General features: G+C 36.1%; 1 long non-coding RNA gene across 1 annotated transcript; it reads right to left on the reverse strand.

Moving 5' to 3' along the window:
- Positions 1–6,035: 6,035 nt before the first annotated feature.
- On the reverse strand, positions 6,036–6,610 carry LOC144421976 (uncharacterized). The gene is made up of 4 exons (XR_013475074.1): positions 6,536–6,610; positions 6,390–6,449; positions 6,163–6,265; positions 6,036–6,057 (listed from the first exon to the last, which is right to left on the reverse strand). It is a non-coding gene; the product is annotated as an uncharacterized LOC144421976 (long non-coding RNA).

Below are 6,610 nucleotides of genomic sequence, written 5' to 3' on the forward strand. Positions count from 1 at the left end.
ACCGTGAAAGAATAAGTTACGGTAATTTCATTGTGGTAAGACACCGGTACCAGTACCAGTATCGTACTTACGTACTGAGCTACCAGTACCGGTACCGAACCTGTAGGTCTGATATTCCGTTCCGCATACGATAGGCTATAAAACTTGCATTGCAGCATTAGTAATACCGCGGAAGGAATAAGTCAATTTCACTGCGTTACGGTACCTGTATGGCAACTTACCAGTACCGACCTACAGTAGCTGTAGTACTGAGCAAGACAATCGATCGCGAAACCGCTTGAAATAAGTGTAAAACAGTGTTCCCATGAGTAAAAATAAATACCGCGAAATTCTGTATGAAATATCATATCTCATAGGATTCATATAAAATTTAAGAATAAACAAAAGTAATAGCCTTCTAGCGAAAAAATTAATCTTTAACCACTGAAAATTTCAAAGCAATTGGTCCAGTATTCGAAGAGAAAAGCGACTTTTTAAAAACGTGTCAAAGAACAAGAACAAGAACAACAACAAGAACAAGAACAACAACAACATAATATTGAAACGATCGTTATGTCCACTACGTGTCCAAAAAACAGCAGAATTGATATGGACAGTGTAATGTTATGTAAACTTTGATGCGTTTTTTTGTAATTTTAAGCGTTGAATTGTTCTATTCGATGGATAACACTGATTTTCTTTACACGGATCGTCACTGTGTTGGGATGCTAGACGGCGCAATGAATGTTCCCACAGGGTTTCAACCTCTACACCAATTGCAAGCCTTTATCATAGAAAGTCATACCAATTATTATTGACAGGAAAATTATTTTTTTTAAATAACTCCATATACGAGTATAATGGGAAATAACAACTCATCCTGATCGGAAGTGGGAAATTGAGATAAAAAGGTTGGGAACCCCTGACCTAAACGGATGCAGAGCTGCTAATAATATTTATTAAAACTGTCTGAACTGCCGAGTCAAAGCTCGAGATAGTTTTAAAGCAATGCTTATAAATTCTTGCTGCTGCGGAGTCATTTGGATCTTTCTCCGGCCTGGCCAAACGTCAGACAATTTTAATGAGTTGTGGTAGTCTAATAGATCGATCAACATACTACTACCATTTATAAGCCTCATTCCCCTTTTGACACAAATATAAAAAAACTGTGATATCCGCATAAATAGCCATGGCCATGAATATCGTATTTAATACCAATATTTCTGCAAAGTCGCACTACCGTAAATATTCGTAAAAGACTCACTGCATTCAATGTGGCTCTGTTTACTTCGATATTTTGCAAATCACTAATATATTGAATGCTGTGATGGATTTCTAATACAATCTTTTCCAGTAAAAAAAACAGAATCTTCAAAACGAAGCAATTATAATATAATAAAACAAAGCAACTCCAGTCGATGTGCTGATTTATTTTCCGATAAGTCAAACTCCAATCAGCCAGCCATTAATTACTGCACTTGACACACATTATTTATTTGGAGGGCTAGACCAGTGGTTCTCAACCTTTCTCAGATTGCGGGCCGATGAAATTTCAAAACAAATTTCGCCGGCCGGCGGACCTTCAATATCAACCAAACATGTCATTAACACAAAACATAATCAAAAGAATGCAATTACGACAAAAGTAGGCGGACTAATACAAGACAATCCAATTTAATGAGAAATTTGCTGCTGTTTATTTTGATATTATACGTGTTAAACGCGGTTCCAATTAAGTTTCTGCGAGGCGAAATAGAGCGTCGTTGACTTCCACAAGTTCTCTCTTGGACATTTACAGGGTTTGCAAATTGCTTATAATATAATAATATTGGAATATATTTGGCGATCGGCACCGGTCCGCGGACCGGCGGCTGAGAACCACTGGGCTAGACTGCTGTAGCCGCTAGTAGGCTTTGCACATACAGTTTGTTAGGCCTACTGTTTTTCTACTAGATATATATATATGTATATATACTAATTCATATTTTTCTGCTAAATTTGGGTTTTTAACGTTGCTGCTAAATAAACCACAGTATTCCAAAGAAAAGGGTGTTGTAATAAGAATTTCGAGAGAACATCATTGCATGACGACTTTATCGGAATTTAGGTATAGAAGTCTTCATTCGCACCGCATGATGTTGTTTGAACAACATCTGCTACCACCCCTACATATTCCGATTGAAAATGAACTAAAGTCCAAGTTATTGGTGAAAATATATAGGAATTTGGGAATAATTTAACCATTGAAATTTGGAAAGGGTATATGAATGAATTAAAGTTTAAGAATCCTCTCGGCATAGACCTTGACATATCTCCTTCTTACCAAAAAATAACAGCGATCCGGAAATATGTGCACCAAGATGGCGAACAACCTGAACCCTAATCTGGTACACAAACTATGTTCAGGGTGTGCGCCAGCTTGGTGCACATACTTCACGAGCGTCAAAATACCACATGTCTCCGTCACCTACAACAGTTCATTCAGCAATCTCTAATATAGGCTACTATAATATCTTTCTTTTCTACTCGACTACATTTGGTGTGTTAACTACTGCAATAACGATTATATAGTATACAAGTGAAATCAGAACTTCAAAACTATGCTGCTTTTTAAAACATAAGTAATATATATTTTGAAATAAAAAATTACAGAACATGTTAATTCAAGCGAGCGCTTTCTACACATTAATCCAGAGTATAGCTTGTGCTTTTAGCTTTTCAGTGCCGTTGCTCTCAAAGCCAAGCATCTGGCTTCATTTGTTTCATTGTTGTCGTCCGCCTATCTCAAGTCTTGTGCCGGCAGTACTGAATGATCGCTTTTTCTTGTGATTAAAAAGGATCAATTAGATCAAGTGCCGACAATCATTCACACACTGCAGACCGGTTTAAAAACAGAACGTGACAGTACACTAAATTTGCTTTGTTTCTAGATTCTCAAACTTATTTATAACGTTACTGTTGATTGATGGCAAATTTCATTGTTGACGGCATTATTTTGTTTAAACTAAACTACTGTTTCGACGCCGTGGCTGGCTTGTTGGCCGCCGAATTTTCTAAAAAATCAGAATGATAGAATAAAGTGTTTCTCTTTTTCATAAAAAATTATCCAAGAAATGTATTGAAACGGTAAAATTCTGGGTGAAATATCGATTTCCTACTCTCAAAAAATTGATGAAGTAAGTAATAATGGCTTACGATAAACACATTTGAACTTCGATTGAACCTAATTGTTATACAAACATGTAGCCATTAGAATATTAAAATTTGAAAATTATAAACCAGCTGTTTGATGGAAGACCCGAAAGTTGACAAATAGAGCAAGTAATCTCGTTCGCCTCGGGCCTTGTGCAATATTTTAGAGAGATGATCAGTTGTCCTCAAATGAAGGTATCTCTTGCACTTTCATACCTTCCCTTGTTTACAGGGGATCAAAAATAATTACAAATCAAAATCAAAGTATCCTAATGATATCTCAAAACATTCCACTAGCACAGTGTTCTTCAACCTTTTTTATCGTGGTATACCTTTTACAATTTTTCAAGAGCTTCGTATACCTCACAAATACCAATGTTTATTTAAGGCTAAAATAAACATAAAATTTTAAGGACATATCGTACTGCAACATCATCATGCAATCTAATAGGCTAGTGTCCGCAAGTTATAAATTTGACTGACGACCTTAGCGCTAACGGGTATAATGTTCAACGGAAATCAAACGAAGAGCAGGACAGCCGAAGTCACCAACCCAAACACGTGACCGCATTATCTATATATTTTGTGATGTAACAATGTGCTCATGTCGGTTCTTTGCTTAACTGACATTTTATATTTCATATGCGCCGCGTTTGCATTGTTGTCTCCGCTTGAATATTTTATAATTTGGAATCACTGACTTAGGCTGTACACCCATTGTATACCCTTTATCAGTTATATACCTTTATTATGGTCCGGTATACACTTGGGTATACTGTATACCCGGTTGAAGAGCACTGCACTAGCATACTGCTTGGAATAAAATATTTATATGGTATTTCCAACGTTTTTCAAATTCTGTTGCCACTGATCCACCATTATACCGCACTACATTTTTGTACACGTGAGTGGACCTATGAATCGTTTTCATATTATTGGTAATCTTGTTCTTGTTGGTCTTCATCTTCGTATAGTTTGGAAAAAAACGCTTTTCTCCTTGATTAGTGAACCAATTGCTTTGACATTTTTAGTGAGTAAAAATTATATTTTTCGCTAGAAGGTTATTACTTTTATTTATCATTTTTGTGTGCTATGACACCATCAAAATGTGCCACTATGTGGTGCCACGTGTCCATATATTTGAGCGTAGCTCTCTTTACACTCTATATACACTGCCTTTGATAAATGATTCAAGTTTTGGATATGAACTACACGGACCGGTTAGGAACCACTGGTCTATAGCGATATAAAACAGTGAGCTTCTGATTAAGTTTTAAGTTAAAGGGTAATCTTCCAAGGGCGTATGAAAAGTGCTTATTGATATATCTTTTAATGACCGTCAGCGGGTGTAGGCACGTTACATACGCGTAGATAATATTCAATTTACATCCTAAGGCATACCCATTTTTACCAACAGTTATACCATGTGCCTGTTCTAACTTATTGTATACGTGATTGGACACTTTAGTGAACATAACGATCATTTTAATATTATTGGACACGTTAGTGGACCCATAGATCGTTTCAATATTATGTTTTTGTTGTTCTTTGACATGTTATGAAAAAGTCGATTTTCTCTTCGATTACTTGACCAATTGCTTTGAAATTTTCAGTGGTTAAAGATGAAATTTTTTTCCAGAAAGCTATCACTTTTATTTATTTCTAAATTTTGTATTAATTCTATGAAATTTGATATTTCGTCCAAAATATAATTGCATTATTTTTATCCTTGGGAACACGGATTTTAGTCCGCGTGATGACTGGCTGTACGTTTTGATTCTGCAAAATTCTTGCTACTGAAATCAGAACTTTTTTGAGAGTACCGGTAGCGTCAAAGGTAACGGGTAAGGACTGATTCGCTCTGGTCAACGTGTCCATATATTTGAGCATTGCTCTCTTGTGTTGTTCTTTGACACTTTTTGTACACCTAGTGGAAAACCTAAAAAGTCGCTTTTTTCTCTGATTACTGAATCAATTGCTCTGAAGGTTTCATTGTTTAAAAATCAAATTTCCTGATAGCCCTGTGGGATTCGTATTTTTGACACGTATTGAATTTGTTTTTATGCTGGCACTCTGCTTGTTGTTATTTTGATCACGTGATCATCGAGAGTCTGTGGTGTGTAAGGAAATTCCTGCTTTGCCAAGCGTAGGCAATGGCGTAGCCAGGGGGTTGGTTTTGCGGGTCGACCCCCTCCTCTTTTAAAAAGTAAAAAAATCATTTTTTAGTATCATAGATAGGAATTTTTCGTAACTTCAAATGCTTTTCAGACCCCCAATACTTACAAAAACATGCGTATTCAATTGTTCGATCGGACCCGCTATCTGTTTCGATCTATCTTGGCAAATAAAAATTTCAGACCCCCCCCTTTGAAAATTTCTGGCTACGCCCCTGAGCGTAGGTACCGGTAGCGTCAAAAGTACGGTATAGACTGCTTCGCTAAGGTACGGTAGGGACTATATATCATGTGCTTCTACCTTTCCCTCAAACCATTCCCCACAGCTGAAAATTCGTCCGAGGTAAAGCACATCCCTGTAAATTTTATTAACTCTATGAACCCTGACGTGTCTGAGCAAAGTTACTCTTTCACCCTAAAGATTCGCAGCGTATCGGTAGCACAATAATTTAATTAGAAATATTGGTTGTTTTAAACGTTCATAACTTTTTAACAATAATAGGTAGCGAATTGACGGACATCTCAAACAAAAGCAATTTTCATCGTGCAGTGATATAAATCATAAAGTTGATTGCTTCAGACACGAAAAGCAATCCGGAAAACCGGCTGGCCGGGGCAGAGTGCGTTCTCGGGCAAGCCGGAAAAATAGTAGATAGATGGGCAATAAGTAGGCCTACTTATTTTCAAGTGCTATACGGCAGTTGTATGAGCACTATTAAATATAAATAAATAAATCTATTTTTCTTAAATTCCTTATTTAGGAAGTTGTGGGACCTTAATATAGCAAAACAAAATATATGAACAAAATATCAAATACCAAACGTTGCTACAAAACCCTGCTGGATTGTCACAGAATTCACTGCATTCGTCATAAAATCCCTCACAGCTAATTCGACCATCGCATTTCATTGCACGCTTTTCTGTAGTACAAGAAATTTTATTATATAATCTTCGATACTTTAATACTATTTCTATAGCCTTTTTAAAATTGTATTCAACTATATAAAGCAGATATTTATTTAACCAACATTACTAAACACTCACCCGAATACTTGCACGTATAATCACATCTTGGTATGCCGTATTCTACTAATCGTTTATTATCTGTAACAAATTAATTACATGAAATAGTGAAATATATTAGTGAATGAAGAGAAGTAAAGTAAACAATAAATGTTTCATTAGTTTACCTGTGCATTCAACTGTAGCGGACATTTTCGTACAAAATTTTTCATCCCTCCCAGACTTTTCATCAAATCTTGAAA

This window comes from Styela clava, chromosome 4 (assembly GCF_964204865.1).
Source record: "Styela clava chromosome 4, kaStyClav1.hap1.2, whole genome shotgun sequence".
NCBI classification, from domain to species: Eukaryota; Metazoa; Chordata; class Ascidiacea; order Stolidobranchia; family Styelidae; genus Styela; species Styela clava.